The sequence below is a fragment of the Tinamus guttatus genome, unplaced genomic scaffold, assembly GCF_059628265.1.
Source record: "Tinamus guttatus ecotype Peru unplaced genomic scaffold, ASM5962826v1 Tinamus_guttatus_pri_ptg000023l, whole genome shotgun sequence".
In the NCBI taxonomy this organism is placed as follows: domain Eukaryota; kingdom Metazoa; phylum Chordata; class Aves; order Tinamiformes; family Tinamidae; genus Tinamus; species Tinamus guttatus.
In genome coordinates, this window is record NW_028288557.1 from 2,527,984 (window position 1) to 2,544,283 (window position 16,300).

Consider the following 16,300-nt stretch of genomic DNA (forward strand, 5'->3'; position numbering starts at 1 on the left):
GGGCAAGCTAGTGGAGTGGAAAACCTTTTAATTCCTTTTTAATGCAAACATGGATCTTGCGAGCCCTTGTCGAGCGATCGGAGCGGGCACGGACCGTCTCCTGCGTACGTATCGCAGTGTCGCTTGGTGGTCCCCCTCCCCAAGAAAACCTTGCGTGGTTGAGGCGGGAGCTGTGGTCAAGGGACAGATCTGAGTTCTGCTACCTTGAGAAGATGAGGTGAACAGTGTGGAAGGCCCTTTTCCATGCAGGGAGCTGTCCTGTGCAGCAGGTATTCCCAGAGAATGTCTGCAGGTTGGGTGATTCTCTTGGATTGGCTCTTGGACCTTCTCATGGGTGCTAGAATGAGAGACTAACTCCTACGCTCTTCATCCTGCTCTTCAGCAAGGCAAAGCTCCCTTCCTGCCCAGCTCCTCCTGCTTTTGTCCTTCCTGATGAGCAACAAGGAAGAAGATTAATCTGGGTAACAACCCAGGCTTCCCACTATTGCCGCTCGCTTCGCCGGAAAGGAAATATCCTCCTCTCCTGCGGTGCCTTTTTGCAGTAATTTCTAAAAGTGAAAAATTAGTGACCGCTAAACATCCCTTTCCCAGGAAAGCAGCAATCAGAGGAGAAGACACAGGAGCCCTCTAAAATCTCCCTCTACGGACGTCCGTGCCCACTGAGCCCCTTCAAGGCAGAGAAGAAATGGAAGTGATGGTTACCAGTATAATATTCAAATGAGCGTTAATTACCATAAACCATTCGGGTTTTAATGTCTCCTTCTGCACAGTATGTAAATCAGGGCTGGAACGGTCCTCCGGTGGTGCGGATAAAAACTTGATTTTAAAAATTTTTTATTTTTTGTTGGCCTAGTTCTCCGGAGTTGGGCCAAAACTCGGGGTTAGGGAGCCTTCCTCTTCACCCTCCTCTGCCTCTTGGAGACCGAGTTTGCCTTGCGAAGTGCTCTCATTATAAACACAGCAGCCTCTGCCAGTCTCGCACGCGCAGCCCTCATTTAGCCCTCCAAGCTCGATTACATTGGAGGACGTCTCGGGGTAATTAAGTAATATTAGAACATTCTCCTCTTCTTTTCTAATGTGGCTTTCAAAGCACGAGCCTCTGTTCTCAGCCGCTGGAGGTTGCTTCGCTGAGCCCCTGGATTCTCCCTAACGCACCTTGCTGTAAATGAGGGCTAATTATGTCCCTGGAAGATGTCATTAGCGTCACACTCGTGCTGGGTGCCGGGGAACGCTCCCGCAGGGGCCTTGCGGCTTTAGGGACACAGTGTTCGCCCTGGATGGGCTTGCTGGGGAGCTGAGCTGCGTTGGGTTTTGTTACCAGTATCCCTCCTCTTGGATATTTTACATCCTTCATCTCCTGAGCTCATCATGGTTTGCAAATATTAACCAATTAAGCCTCTCGGAGCTCCTGCAAGATGAGTAATTGCTGCTCTGCTCCGGCCTCTTCTCAGGTTTGGGGCTTGGCATCCTGCCTGTCCCTCTTGGCTGCGCAGGAGAAGTGTCACCTGGTGATCCCTGGGGCTCTCAGGGGCTTGGGTTCCCCTTAGGTGCCGGTTTGCAGGACGGACCGGGTGACTTAGCACTTCCAATCCATGCATAGGTGGAGAACTGAAGGTCTTTTGGAAGCAGGCTGCACAAGGAGGGCTAAGCTGCCCAGGGAAATCATTTGTGGGGAAGTTAACCAGCTGAGCCATGGGAATCTCCATCTTTTCCACGGATTCTGCCTTTCCAGCGCTGGCCGAGCCGCCTGCTTTCCCGGCAGGAGCACCGTGGGCTCGGGCCTGCAGAGGGAGATGGATCCTACCTCTAGCCCGTACCCGATTTACACGGGCTAACTCTGCAAAGGGGCCATCAGAGCTGCTGCAATTTCGTTGTGCCGTAGCCATTGACCAAAGGTCCACGTGAGCTTGACTGTGACTGAGTTTTACTGTTGCAAGCTCGGTAAAACCGCGGCTCAATGGAGGCCGCAACGGAGAGCGTCGTGCAGCGTGCCGAGCGCGCCGCGTGTGCCGGGACCAATGGATATCCACCGGCAGCGCGGGGAGAGGATGCGCTGGTAGCAGGTGAAGCCGGTTCCTGCTCAGTGAGCAGGTAAAGAGGCTCCGTTAGAGGCCCCCGGGGATGGCAGCTTAATCTGCCTCCCAGGGAGGCTCGGCCTCATCTGTCTCCTGTCACTTCGGATCCCGCTGTCACCTCTTCATCATCCTGCGAGCTCCAAGGGGAACAACAGGGAAGGAGGAGTGAGCACGAGGAGCACCAGCACATGCTAGCAAGCAATGCAAGCGAGACCCCAAAGATGAGCATCGTCGTTTGTGCTCCCGAGCACCGTACCCATCCCGAGGACACGGATGCGGCCATCGGACAGGAGCTGGGAGCTCTTGCAGCAGTTTCGGACCTGCCGTGATGTCTCCCGGTGGTGAGATCAGCTGGGGATGATCAGCAGGGCTAACATTAACAAGCAGGGAGGCACGGGCTCGTGGCCGCTTGGCGTCTTATTAATCTTGTCTAATGCGCAGGTTGCTCTTGCCTTGATCATTTAAAAAAATCCCCGTCGGAAAGGTTACCTGTATAATTACAGGTATAAATCTCGGGGACGTTCTTGCCAAAACAAATGGAGCGTCTCGTGCTTAGGCCAGGGATAAACCCAGAGAAGCCATTAAAAAAAAAAAAAAAAAAAAAAAAAAGGTGGGGGTGGTATTGTAATTCCAGACCGGGAAATCTGCTCCCATGGCAGGGCTGAGAACAGTACCGTCACTTCAGGGAGAAATTAGGCATTTATGCAGTTAGGAAAGAGGCTCTGCGGTTGTCCTGACTTGTGCAGAAATGGGAGTTATTGATCTCCAAGCTCCCGGGCATGATGGATGCCCGGGTAGGCAGGGAGCTGGGAGAGGCTGGAATTGCCCTTCCCCTGCTGCGATGCAATGGGACGTAAAACTAACGTAATCCCCTTCCTCCTCCTCAAGTTGCAGGTGCCTCCTGAGCGGGTCCAAAGTCATCCACTGCAGCAATGAGTCCCCCTCTCCCTCTTTGCCACTGAGGTTGCTGGATGGGCAGCAGGAAGGAGGGATCCGGATTTGGGATTTTGGGCTGCGCCTGTGCTCTGTAATCAGAAGGGGGGATTAGTCACGGTTCAGGGTGCCATAATAAAATTGAGGCGCCGAGAGAACCCATTAGAAGTAAAGCACACGGAAAGTCCTTCGTATAACCAGGAAGGAGAAATATTTAAAGGCATTAGAGTTTTTGATTTACTAATTGCTTGATATGTTAATTGCAAAGCAAGCAATACGGGCCCCTGTATAAACTGCAGAGCACACAGCTTACATTATGCATAGCAAGCAGCATGCACGGGATATCGTTTTGATGAAACTAAGCAAAACATCTACAAACACTTAAACTACCCTTCTGAAACCATTCCTGTGTCTCCCTGGTATCCCAGTTAATCACATCTGACTGTAACAGCATTGCCAGGGCTTTGTTTCCTACTCGTAGGCTCCTTGCTCCCAACTTTCTCATCAGCCTCGTCTATAAATTCAGGCTGTCCTTAAATAAGACTGGTGCCACCCTGAACCACTTCTCCCCTCCCCGTGCGCTATCTAACGATTATTCCCTTATCGCTTTATGTAACTGAATCAAGCCTGACACTTAAAGCACTCCCTCGGGGAAGTTATTGAATTTAGCAGGGCTGAAACCAACGGGGTTCTAGAGAAACGCTCTAAAAAGCTGGGCACGATAATGGGAAACAATCTCCTTTCTATAGGTTGCTGAACTCCTCAATAAAATTCTACGGCCAGAATGAATCTCATTAGGAATTTTTCCCCTCCGTAAAGGCTAATTGTGAGTAAACTGGAAAATGTAACACTCTGAAGTAGAAAGGGGGCAAAGAAGCAACTCTGGCTGGTGGGGCAGGAGGCTCCAACTTTTTTCCCTGTTCTTCCAAGCTCTCCCAGGCAGGAAATAACGGCTTCATCTCTTAGGAAAAGGTGGAGAGTTGAAGGGCTTGCACCATCTCCACTGCTTTGATGCCGCAAGGAGTTTAGCGTCGCCTCCCTGGCGATGCTCCCAGGAACCAGTGCAAATATTCCCATGAATGAAAACCATGGAGCTACTCGGCAGTTATTTGCAATTCCGTTTTATTCACGCTGCCTTTTTCTTCCTCAGACTGCTTGCACAAAGGGCAAATAAATATTCAAGGTGCTCGTGCCCGCAACGCTTCTGCCAATGTTATGAAATGTTCTTTTTATTATTTTCCTGGTGCATTGAAACAATTTCCATTGACGAGTCTTAAAAGAAACGGCTGCCTCTAAGGGGAAGGTGATTCACTAAGGTGACAGGAAGATCATGCGATGTTATTAATGTCGGTACCTCCCTTCCAAAGTCAAAACACCTAAGAGTGACTAGGGGCTGTGTCCACATATTAATCAGTAGAGGAGCCAAAATGAGTTCATTTAACGCTCCTTGCACAGATAGTAAATGTTTCATCCCATTGGCTTGTGTGTATGTGTGTTTTGCTCTGCCCTCTTTAATGAGAGCAGGAAGGAAAAGAAAAGAGAAAGAGCCAAAACACAGTAAATAATTCAGCTCGCTCCATCCTTTCTCTTAAGCACAGCAAGGGTTTCAGTGCCTGCATTGGAAGAAATGTTTTCAGCTTGTGTCCCTTGAACGTCTCTTCAGCTCGGCCTGCTGTGATCGGAGGTGACATCGCGTTGTTCTTGGGACAGGAGAAGGAAAAAAGGGAAGTAAAGAGCTGGAAAGGCTCGGAACACAAACTCCGGTGGGGATGGTAGCGCTGCCTTGCCCTCTGCACCAGGTGTGGATGCTACGTTTCTCTAATGCAAAACTGGGGCAAAAAGCAGCTGTTTGGGGGGGATGAGGGAGGCAAACTGGACTCACATTATCGGTGCTGAGCCCTATAGGAGTCTGTGGGGCAGCAGGACACTCAGGTGCCCTTTTTAGCCTGAACTGCCAAAACGGAGACCACTAATGGCAAGAAGCAGGTGGCTTTTGGCTCGCGTGTCCTTCCGCTCATACCTTCCTCACTTTGCTTCTCTTTTCACCAAATTCACAGCTTCTGGCTCTGTGCAAGTTATAGGCAGCCAGTGGGAGGAATAAGAAAAATGGGCACCGTGCTAAGAAAAAGGGACCACTGGAGCAACTTGAGGTGATCTTCCCAGCGTGACGAGGTCCGGCAGGGTCTCCTCGTCCCTCTGCCCACCGAGAACTCGGATGCCCAACCTTGACTATCAGTATTTTGTGTTTCCAAGGCAACTCGGGCTTTAACAGCCTTCCTAATGACATCATTTGGTTGAAATGAGCATGCATGATCTTTTGATTACCGCTGGAAGTAGGAACGGGGTAACTCTCCCCACCTCCAGCCACTTGAAAAATAAATGCGTTGGAGAGAGGGGAAGGGAGGAGAAAGAAAAAAAAAAAGGCCTCAGAAGAGGGTAAATGGAAAAATCAATTTTTACATTAATGGAGTCCTTGTTCAGCATTTCTTCTCTCTATAGATTTAGATAGCAGTGATATCTTAGTTTCACAGAGCAAAGAAATTAATTACTTACTAATGGTGCAATTCCAAAATTAATTTATGTTATCCATTTAAACGTGTCGTTATTAATCAATTTGAACGCAGGGATCTGCAAGCTCGTCCCGTCTAAGCCGGCTCCCGTTGCCCAAGGACTTCCCAGTCGCTCCTCCACGGGTTTCTCTGCGCCTTCTCCGGAGCAAATGGCAGCTCTAATGACTTTGGAAGAGGATTTGTTGGAGGATACTGTAATAAAATCCCGCCGGAGTGTTTGGGCTGTGGGGAGAAGGGTGTGATAGCCGTTGCTTTCCTGAAATGAGATATTGTCATGTTAATTTTGATGATATCTCGCTGTAAAATAGAGGGATGCAAAAGCCTGCAATTTGAGAGCTCACCGTCACACCTATCTATCTCCATCTATATTTATATGCAGGTTTTTTCTTTCTCCCTCTTTTTCTTTTAAGTAATGCTTGCAGTTAACATCTGCTGTATCGATAAGGTTCTTTTATAAGGCCTGGCAAAGTCGAGACACACGATAATGGCAAACCAAAGCCTTTATCTAAGCTAAAAAGGTTTCAGATTGGCTTCGCGGTTATTTTTTTTCCCCAAATGTTTTGTTTTTCAAACCAATTACTGCCCTGCTGCCCACATCAGGCAAATTTCAGCCTGAGATTTCTCTTTGTCGAGCAGGGCTGATACGTTCACCGCTAAATGCCAGGCAGGGGATGCAGACAAGTAAGCAGCAGGTTGCAGAATTAATCAAGAAATCGTTTAGCACCTGCACATAAATACTTGTATCTCAAGTTTTTATTTTTTTTTCCTCTGTTCCCGCTTTGTTCTGGATAATTTGCTGGGGATTTAACGCTATTCCTTTCTCTTCTGCCCTTCTTTGGCCTGGGATGGTCTTGCTTCGACCTTGCCTTGAGGGGACGGGAGGTGACAATGTTCCTTTTCCTGCTCTTCCCACAGAGTGTCCATGCCCAATAACAAGACTTTGGTGGCCTTGGCTTGTGCCCTGCTGAAGCTAGAGGGAGCCAGAAGATCCCACATGCCCTGGCCCTGCCACCCACGAGTGAGACGTTTTTCTTTTGTGATTTCTGCCATGCAGCAATCCGTTTCTCCTCTAACACGTAAGTCATGAAATAACCTTGGCAGGAGGTTTACTGACTGGACTCCGGAGGTTTGATGTAGGAGCCAAGCCTTTATTCATTGCCAAGAAAGAGGGGAAAAAAAAGAGTGTAAAAATGACAGTATATAAAGCATTCAAAAGCCTTTTGCTTTCTCTGATGTAGAAACTGAGAAGGAAAGATAAACACAAGTCAAAAACCTAGACTTTCAGATGTTTACTGCTGATTATCTCCACCCAATTTTTCAAATCCCTATCTTTTTTTAGGATGAGAGAGGAGAAGTCTAGGGCATCAGCAGACACGTTTTTAGCCTTTTCCCCCTCTCTTTCCTTCCCTCTCTGCCCAATAGCCAACAGGATGCTCTGGACAACTGCTTGTCCGGTACCCTAGACTTGCCCAGATGCATCCTGCTGTTTGCGTGCTACCAGGAACTCCATAAAATCAGAGCTGGGTCCAAGAGAGAGCGACGCATCCTTTGCCAGTAAGCAGGCTGAATAACTTAGGTGTCTACTAATACTTAATTCAAAGGCACTTGTAAAAATGAGTTCTTCTGTGTTTGACGAACCTCAGTTGATTTTCATCCTGCCTTCCTTTCTGGTCCCTGCCTCTTGCCAAAAAATGCTGTACCTGAAAGTTTCCTCCAAGACAAAACGCGCCTGAGGAGGAGCAATATTTTGCATTGATGAGATGAAGAGCTGGGACCCCAGTGTTCCTGTCCTCCCTATATCTTCAACGGCTGCCTACAAGGCCATGCACCCGTCGGGACGCAGGATGGGGTGACGTGCAAATAGATGGAGCGCAGGTGCCTGTGATTGCTGAAAATCACGTTGGCATTAAGCACAAGTGATTTAAGTTCAGAGAGAGGCAGCCTGAGAAGGAAAAGAGTTGGTGAGATGGGAGTGCTCTTCCAGAGAGGAGGTGAGGCTGATTGAAGATGTTCCCCTTGTAGAGATCTCTGGGACGTGGAGCAGCAGCCTATGGGTAGGAGAAAATGATGCTTTTATCAATGTCCATTGCTATGTTTTCTATGCATAGATTTTGTAATTTATCCATAAAAATGGGGTCTATGGTGAAATAACTGTGCAGCTTTTAAACATACAGAAGTAATACGAGGAACTGCTTCCCTCTGGTGCTTCTATCTCCTGTCATCTCACCCAGGACTCGTCTACCTCCTTTTAAAGTGCTGGTGTTCTCAGCAAGGTGTACGCACTCACAGTTACGAGGTAAACAGGCGAATGCAGCGTTTACGGAGCATTCTTCAACGGATAAGCAATTTAGCAGTAAAATACCCTATCCAGGAAGATGCAGCAAAGGAAGCAACTTAAAAAGTTGAAAGGTGCACCTGGATGTAGGAGAAAGGGAGACTGCGACACCATATGGTCATCGACAAGACTCGTTTATTGAACATTCAGTGTGCACTCTTATACACAACTTAATTAGGTTCATGCATATTGCAAAGCTTGAGCTCAGGATAGGTTAGCTCTTATTTGCGTCAACTCTTTGCCTCCTTATCTGACTCTCCGCAAGATCTCCTTATCTCTTAGTCAGCAGTCCTTCCACCCTTTCAGCTAGGCCTGGCGCCCTTCTGCCCTTTCATCTAGGTCTGGCGCCCTTCTGCCCTTATCTGGCTTGCTCACAGCATGACCACTGGCCTTCAGGAATCCCACAATTCCCCCTTCTTGTTTTTGAGCAAGCCAGGATTCTTGATGGTTCACCCAAAATATGTCTTTGATCGCCTTGTCTACCGTCTGTCTCAGACACTTAATCAGGCAGGGAACGACCACCAAAATGCACAAGATTAGTGGAATCATCAAACCCGTTTTGCTCAGTGATTGTAGCCAGTCAAACCTTCTTTACAGCATTCTCAATCATATTTGATACACATTTCAATAAGCAAGGCACAACTAGTAGAATGCAACATAGGATCAACAACACCATCCCAACACTTAATAGCTAACACCGGTGCATCGAGTTGATCTGCTGTTCCACAAAGCCAACAACTCTTGATTTGGTTATAATTAACAATCTGCCTAAAAAGCATAACATATCCATTAGCACTAAAAGCAGCATTAACCCCTATAATAGCGTTAAAAGCAATACTACCTCCTAAAAGCTACAACATACAGCTAATAACAACAGTAACACTTCTTCCTCCCATGTTTTCCTTCTGCAGGCTCACACTTTCCACAGCTAGGGTACTGGTTGCTTGCCTGCTGCATCTGATCTAGGCGAGTTTGCTTCCAGCCAAGGTCTCACCCATTTCGCTGGCACCCATCTGGTTCCAATATCTATAAATCAAAAAATTTAAAAAATTCCCAATTCTCCCCCTCTTTTTTTTTTGTTTTTTTTTGTTTTTGTTTTTGTTTTTGTTTTGTTTTGTAGCCAGTATTTCAGCTTTTGGTTCTTCATTCTTCCGGTATCAAACCGGTTCCTGTTTGCCTTTGTTTTGTGCAGCTGCATCAACTTCTTTATCTCAAGGAAACTCTGTCCTTTGTCTTACTTAAGCCCTCCGTATCAGCTCTGCCTGGCTATGTCCTTTTTCCATTAACCAGGTTTGAACAATGCTTTCTACACTTCCCCCGTTTTCTTTTTGGGCTACTAAGCTTGTATTCCACTCTTGATTAACTATTCGCGTAAGCATGTTTTGCAAGCATTTAAAGATACATGGTACAAGAAGCAAAATTGCAATAAACACAATCCCTATGGTAATTAAGTGTTGCACAATTGATGTTAGCCATGGGCCCAAACCGAGACCTTTTATCCAGTTGTCAAGGCCGAATCCTGTATCGTGCTGTAAATGTGTAGTCAATTCATGCAATTGTTCCAATTGCTTATGTATGGAATTTGAATGATCAGAAAGGTTCATACAGCACATTCCCTCTAGTTCCTCGCAACCATGACCGTGTGCTAATAATAGGACTTAGTCAGTCCTCTCTGCTGATATATATTATACAATAAAGATCTAAAGACTACACATACAAACAGCAAAAACATAGTTTCTATCTAGTGGCACGACCTCACGTAGCTGTGCACTTCACTAGTGAGTTCCACTGTCTCAATTGCCAAAGCCCATCCTTGTCGCCAATTAGGTGCGAATGGGCTTGGGATTTGGCAATAATCACCCAAAACAATGTGGCTACTGCGAGCCTCTATTCAGGTGAAAGCATCTTTAATAAGCAATGTATGAATAACTACTCTTGAGGTAATACTTGTCGGCAGGATACTGAGACTGAACATCTTGAGTTGGCAGATTAGAGGGTTGCTGACAGGCTCCTAACTCGGCGGGCGTCCCCGCGGAGACAACGTGGATCTCAGTATTAGGAGTCTCACCCCCCCTCTCTCTGCACTCTGTTTAAGCCCGGTGCATCCTGCCACGTAGGGCCAGTACGTGCCAGCAGGCAGACCGGGGGGCGGACAAACTCCGCCTTCAGTCACATAACCTTCCCTCCTGGGTGCGCAAATGCGCATACCAGTAAGTGGTCCCAGCTGTCAGTCTGAGGCTCCTGCCTTCCTCATCTTCCTCCCTCTCAGGTGTTTGACCTTCAAACTAGTTTAGAGGATGTTTGCAGTTCCCGGGCAGGCAAACATCTTCTTTCTCAAGATCCCATTATGACTCTACAGATCATACAAATTTCCTCCTTTCAACCATACCTCGTGTCAGCATCATTATACAAAGGACACAACACATAATAAAGACGAACATAGCAAACAGAAATAATAGCCCTAATAACAGTTTCTGCCCTTACTTAAAGCATTACAATTCTTCAACCCCCACTTTAAAAGACAGATCAAATTCCCTTGCACCTCCCCCCTGGCTGTTGTCAAGCCCTCAGCAACATCAGTCTCCTTGATCTCATTCGCCTTCTCTTCCCCGGCCCCCTTCTCTAATTTTTCAAGGCGATTCAACGAGTCCTGGACCCAGCCGGGCTGTTCCTCAGGCTCGACAGGGGGTCCGGAAGTGGGGGCGCAGATGGTGCAGGTGCTGCAGGTGCAGGTCGGGGGGTTTTGGCGATGGATCTCCAAACACCAGCCGTTGTCGGTGGCGTGGCGGTCCCGGTCCTGAAGTGCTCGCAAAGGCTGCCGTGACTCCGGCGGCCACTTTGCTTTTTGCTTTCACATCGGATTTGAATACTAGGTGGGGCTCGGCTTTGAACCCATTCTCTCTGCACCAGATCAAAAGCTTGCAGAGGGCCTGTTCATCAGTAGCTTGCTCCAGGGATTGCACGAGCCTATTCACCAAATTTCCATAGAACTTCCACAATCCCGGTAATTCTTTCTTTAAGTCAATTCCCTGTACGTTACATTGTTGTAAGGTACGGGTAAATAATTCATACGCCACTTGCCTATCCATTCCTGACGTCAGCGCGCTGTTGCAGCTCTCCAGGCTCCGGTGGCGCGTATGGCCCGAAACCATCTATATGATCTTCGGGGGTGCCGTCCTTCCAGCGTTTGCTCGGCGGATTTGCACCGTCCTGGCTGCAGAGGACCCAACTCCTACTTTCTCCACCGTGGTGCGTCCTTCTCCCGATTTCTTTTCTGTCCGAGAGAGGATTGCCCTTCGTTGTATCACGTCGGGGTCACCATTTGTAGGAGAAAGGGAGACTGCGACACCATATGGTCATCGACAAGACTCGTTTATTGAACATTCAGTGTGCACTCTTATACACAACTTAATTAGGTTCATGCATATTGCAAAGCTTGAGCTCAGGATAGGTTAGCTCTTATTTGCGTCAACTCTTTGCCTCCTTATCTGACTCTCCGCAAGATCTCCTTATCTCTTAGTCAGCAGTCCTTCCACCCTTTCAGCTAGGCCTGGCGCCCTTCTGCCCTTTCATCTAGGTCTGGCGCCCTTCTGCCCTTATCTGGCTTGCTCACAGCATGACCACTGGCCTTCAGGAATCCCACACCTGGATCCACTTAAATAAAAGGATGGTGGTAGGCAGGTGTGATTGGGCTGCCATAGTTAGCCTGTTTGTGAGCAGTTAGCAGCTTAGTGAGCTTACAAAAGCAGAAGTGAGGTTCTCCAGAAGACTTTTACTATGGGGGCTTATTTTCTTCCAGTGTTTTCTCTGTTAGAGCTTCTAAAACTTATTTCAGAGGCTGCTCTTTGGCTGTGTTGGTCACAAACTGAAGCATGTGATAACTCCCTTCATTTTTCTTAAACTGCTGTAAGCTACCAAGGAAGGAGTAACGTGGAGCTGCCTGTGTATTAACCATGACGTTGGTGTTGACTCAATCTCCTGGGCTAATCTTCTTCCCTTTATGTACATCTCATCAGCAGGTCTTCTGGGCTCTGCAAAAACATAACTTGGACTGCACTTCGAGGCAACAGCTGTAGAGGAGAAGGGCTCTCTGTTTTCTTTTTCTTTTCTTTCTTTTATTTTTCACACAAGCTCTTCTGATTTATAGTCCAAAACTGATTAGGCTATTTAAATTTATTTGGTGTAATGACATGTAAGGGCAGTAATGCCATCAGTTTGTGTAATGAGCAGTGCTGGACCCTTTTAGTCTGTTTTGCATTGAAGCAGAAACTTCTTTACAGTAGCAAAGACTGATATGCTTTTAAAGTGGGCTTGCTTGTCCAGCTGCCTGTGGGCATCCTCTGGCCTCCTGAATCCATATGTTCCTTTACATTGAAAGGAGCCTTCTTTTCCTACCTGTAGTCCTGCAGGAGGGGGACTATTCTACTTGGGTTGTCAGTCTTCTCAAGAACATGCCTGGGCAATGGGAAGCAGCAGGCTTGAGAACGTGTGCCCACAACAGGGAGATGCCTTCTGGGGGGGGTCTCTGTGGATCCCCAAAAAGTTGTTGGTTTTACTTTGAGATTTGGTAAACTGAGGGTGCAAAAGCTGAGGGTCTCTGAGCAGAGAGGTGCTGGGTTGGGAGTTTGTAAGGAATGAAGGTGCACTCCACCCAGAAACGCCGGTTTTCCAACACAGTGGGTTTCCCTGCAGGGCTGAGGATTCCCTCTCGACCCTGGAGATCCGTATGATCCCAGCCGTGCGACCGCAGCCTGGAAAAGTGACGTTGAGACTCAAAGATGACGAAATCCGTTCATTACATAAACTTGGGCTGACTGCTGCCATCAACTCTGCTTCCCCCGTGAATTCCCCTCTGAGCCGACGTGTCAGTTTGTGGCACTTGGGGCAGCCCTTGTGATAATTTATCTCCATTTTATGTTATTTCTGTTGGTTTCTAAGCTAATAACAACTGATGAGGGCTCGTCTCCTGCTCTGGGCACCTTCCCATTACTTAACTAACAATTAATAAACTAGATAATGGAGTGTTTCTCCCACACAGGAATAAACACTCTATTAAACTGCTGCGATGCAACATCTTCAATCTGCTCAGAACCTGCCGCCAGGGCACAATTCAGTGGCCCGCTTATAAAGAGGTATTCCTCCCCATTGGCAGTGCAAAAAGAAACCCCTGCATTCTGTTGGTTTTCATGCTGAATGAAGCATTTTTGGTCCAGGGAGCCCCATGCATGCGTGAAGAGCCCAGTGGCATGGTCAACTGCTGGCATCACTACCTGGAGCCCCCTGAGGACGTGATTCCTTGAAGATGCTTGGTGGCTTGTGTCTCCAAGTATCCAAGCATGTAGCTGTTCTGAATATTCCTTTCCCCCGTCCTTCTCCTCCTGCCACTGCATCTTTTGGTGGTTTCACCTCGATCTGTCCTTTCAAAGGCTAACCCCTGCGGACCCTTGCTGGTGGCAGCTTGTACTTTCTTGACGTCCAGAAGTGTGCTAGGCCGCCGAGCTGCCATTTGGAGAGATCAAATGATTCCCGTGGCTCGCAAATAATGACACGAGCCTTGAGGGCCGGAAGAAGTGGATAGTCATGAGCTGAAAGCTGCCTCTTTGAAGTCTGGGCTTTCTGGAGATGTCATCTTTTATATGCATCACCAGCCAGGTTGCTTTTCATTTCATCTGAGGGTTATTCTTGTCTGGATTCTTGGAGAGCAAGACCTCACTTCAAGGCAGAAAGGATGAAGAGAAAGATAGATGAGTCCAGACGTTTATGCATTACGTACCCTTATGAAGTATAATTGATTTTTTTTCACCCCCAAATCACAGTATTTTGTGTGTTTGCAAACGGTGTGTCTCTCCTGGATGAATGTGAAGCAGGAGATTTCTGCCCCCATCCCTCTAGGAGCAGCACTGGGGGAGAGATGTCAAGAAGCTGGGGGTGGTTTAATCTGACTTGTGTCAAAGCTGAGGGCTGGCCCCATGCCAGAGGGACCGTCCTGAAGCCACGGAGCGGATGGGCATCACCACCTACCCTCCTGCTCCAGGGGTGACCACTGATGGCAGCGGTGGGGCAATGAGGAGGTGGCTTCGTGCCCTTGCTGGTGTGCGTCCAGCTCGTGTCTTGTCAATCTGGGTCTGCGTGTCACTGTGTCTTAGGGTTGATGGAGATGCATCAGTGTCTTGTGCCAGTGGGGAACTTGGAGTCCAAAAAAAACCGAAAAATAGAAAAAGAAAGGGGGAAAAAATCCCCTTGCACGCAGAGCACTGACAGATCTGGATTGTCTGGAGAAGATGAAATAATTCATAAGCTTCAGTTTAATGTTCCTGTTTCTTTCTTTCCCCCCCTCTGCAGCTGCCACCTCCCCACCTTCTGTCACTGTCGTCTAAATGAATTTACAAGGAAAAGAAAATAGTTCTCACTAATGTTCTCACACAAATGCAACATTAGCCAGAGAGACAAAAAGAAAATAATTGATTGTGAAAGCAAACCCCCTCGGAGATGGTCTGAGCGTTATCGGGAGCAGCCTGGGAGGGGAAGTGAGGGGGAAAGGGGAAGGGGAGGGAAAGGAGGAGGACGGACCAGGCTGGAACAAAAAATGTAGCGTTTATGATAATTATCCACGTTTTAATCCCCGTTTCCAACCAAGCATTCACTTCCTTTAATTAGTTCTCGATTAGGAAGAGATTATCTAATAAATTGTACAAATAGAGTGCGGGTTATCTTTGCACATGTGTTTCTGCACATAAAGTCCTGAATGGATGGGGACACAGAGACAAGAATCGAGAGGGGCAGGAACATGGAAAACTGTGGTTGGCTTCTCCCTCAGCTGTAAATATTGTCCATTGGCGGCATTAGCGATGCGGCCAGCGACGTAAATCCGTAATTAAATTGAATTAGCATGTACCAGTAAGTTTTACATGCACAGACACAAAGAAGGTGGCTGCTTGGAATGCTTCCAGGTTGATTTGCAGGCAGGAGGGGGGTGGAAATAGGCTTTTAAAATAAAAAGTACATGTCTGAAGTTACTTCTGCATTTGTACCGTGCTGTGTGTGCTTAGTGAGTGGTTTGGGGTTGGTTGGACTGAACCTTCTTGGTCTACTGGGTGGTCTTTGGAAGTGGCGTGTTGAAAGTAGCATTGGCCCATGTGTCATCTTGATGCTGCTGTGCTGAGGTCTCTGCCTAGGAGATAAACATAGTATTGGGTTAGGTGAAGTCAATACAGGCAGCTGAACCAGTCTCAAGGTTCAAGGAACTGCCTTGCCCTGCCTTGAGAGGACCTTCATCCTGCTTGACTTCAGAGGTCTTTGCTGTTGACCTGCCTGAGATCCCTTCACTGACTGTGAACAGAAGTGGATGCACCTGGGCTAGAGTTTTATCTCATCTCCGTTGGATGTCTGCCCTGCAAAGAAATCTGCTAATCCCCAGAAGTGCATGTTTCTCTAAGTTACTTCTGTCGGGAGTGTGCACCGGCCTTCATGGAGGTGGTGACTCTCTGAACCTCTCCAAGGGGCTGAATGCATCCCTGCTGAGGTTTCTAATGCCACATTAGGTGCTTTCGATCCATAATCTCTTTAGCATTTTTGAATCGTGGGTGACTGTTTGGAAAGGGTTTTTGATTTGGTAGAACAGGGCAGGTCAGGTCTAATGTTTGCAGCCCCGGCCCAGCTGTTCTGAATTGTCTTTCAAAGTCTTTGGGTGTCCCTTCTCGCTGAGCTAGCAGAGATGGAGGAGGCCAGTATGAAAATCCAGCTAAGAAGAGGTGCCACTTCCTTATTTTCTTGGAAGGTTTCTGGATTTTGGGGGGGAAGCAGTGGGGGAAGCATGGAGCGTTTCACAGAATGTGTCCTTGAGTTACAGTCGCAAGGAGCAGCATCAGCATTTGTGGAAGGTGGAGCCCCCTTCTTGAGATAGATACTTGCTCTTAAACACATTTCAGGGGTTTTGGTTGAAGGTGGCAACCAACAGACTGGTGGTGAAGATCCCTAGGGGACCATTCTTTGCCTTGGCCCTCCTGCATTGCCAAACTCAAGTGAGCCACAGGCTGTGCCTTATGATATGTCCTGGAGACAGCACGAGACCAAGGCTGTCAAAACTGATGTTGCAAAAAAAGTGAGACTTTGGAGAGAAGTGGGAAAGTGTGTAGAAGGGTGGGTGGGAGCGGGGTCTCCTCGGGTCTCACCCAGGGCGCTTGTGTGTCTGCCCAAAGTGACCTACCTATTGATTGAGGCAGTCAATAGGCAGCTACTTTATTCTTAAGTTCCATTTTCTTTTCTTATTTCTTCTTCTTCTTCACTTTAATTATCCAGGATAGATAAGCGGCTTCAGACCAATTAGAAAACAATTACCTGCTGCAATCAATGCTGGCTTGGGAAAGGGAGGAGGGCAAACGTAAGAG